General features: G+C 44.5%; 1 long non-coding RNA gene across 3 annotated transcripts in view; it reads left to right on the forward strand.

The window, feature by feature from the left end:
• The window catches only part of LOC116687415 (uncharacterized), an 8638-nt gene that overhangs the window by 2017 nt on the left and 5368 nt on the right, over positions 1-1253 (forward strand). The window contains exon 2 of one of the 3 annotated variants that reach the window (XR_004331535.1): positions 955-965. The exons of the other annotated variants lie outside the window; for them this stretch is intronic. This is a non-coding gene — a long non-coding RNA (uncharacterized LOC116687415). The remainder of the gene's footprint in view (positions 1-954; positions 966-1253) is intronic. 3 annotated transcript variants of the gene reach the window in all.

Genomic DNA, 1253 nt, shown 5'->3' on the forward strand with positions numbered 1-1253 from the left:
CGAGGGAGCCATTTCTCCTTGTTCGGTGTGTGTGTGTGTGATGATCTGAGGCGGTTGTTGGGGGGGGGGGGGGGGGGGTGGTGCTGTGATTACAAAAACGCTGCGTGGCCAGTTGAGGATTTGTATTCAATCCGAGCACGGATATTGACTCTATTACTCGTATGATACTTGTACTCGTCAAAATGCAACTCCCGTTGCGTCTCTGCCATCGGAGATTTTTTTTTTTTACTGTCAGCTGAGCAAAGTTAAAAAAAGAAAGTTATATTGAGTATGAAAACTCTTGTTCATTACATTTTACTTGGTCCCTATACAAACAACTTAAGGGGGGATCAGTATCCGGCTGGAGAGGTATCCGGTACGATAAGCACTTTTGCCGAGTACAAGTATCATACGGAGGAGTATGAGCAATATCCGTGCCTCGGAGTGAATACAAATCCTCACCTGGCCACGCAGCGTTTTGTGAAATAACAGCACCCCCCCCCCCCCCCCACAAAACCGCTCAGATCATTCCACAACACACAAACAGGAGAAATGCGCTCCCTCGCTCTCGATCTCTCTCTCTCTCTCTCTCTCTCTCTCTCTGGTCTGCGCGGACTGTTCCGGTTAACGTTAGGGTTTCTCAGCTTCGGTTTGTTTTTGGGTTTTTAACTGGGTTGGTAGTCCTACATAGTAACCAGTGACTTTCTGCGGAACGTGGGGGTGGTAGTCCTTACATAGGAACCAGTAGAGTACTGTGTGAACGTGGGGTGTGTAGTCCCACATAGTAAACAGTAGATTCTGGTGAGTGGGGGTGTAGTCTTACATAGTAACCAGTGATTTCTGGTGAAAGTTGGGCGTTTGAGTCCTTAAATGTAAACAGTAGATTTTGTGTGAACGTGGGGTTTAGTAGTCCTGACATAGTACCAGTAGATTTCTGGGTGAACGTGGGGTTTGTAGTCCTTACATAGTAACCAGTTAGAGTTCTGGTGAAGGGGTTGCAGACATGCTGATTGGTTAATGCAACTCCCGTTGCCGTCTCTGCCACGGAGATTTTTTTTTTTAGTCAGACTGAGCCAAAGTTAAAAAAAGAAAGTTATATATGAGTATGAAAACTTGTTCCTTACATTTGTACTCATATTGCACCGCATGTGTTGTATTCATGTTGCAAAACGTTTCTGTTATGTGTTTGTTACCATGACAACACCATTGATATGAAGCTTGATGCTGTCATGTAAATAGTTTTCTAATCAGCACTAAATAACCATTTTTGATCA

This window comes from Etheostoma spectabile, chromosome 4 (genome assembly GCF_008692095.1).
Source record: "Etheostoma spectabile isolate EspeVRDwgs_2016 chromosome 4, UIUC_Espe_1.0, whole genome shotgun sequence".
Classification (NCBI taxonomy): domain Eukaryota; kingdom Metazoa; phylum Chordata; class Actinopteri; order Perciformes; family Percidae; genus Etheostoma; species Etheostoma spectabile.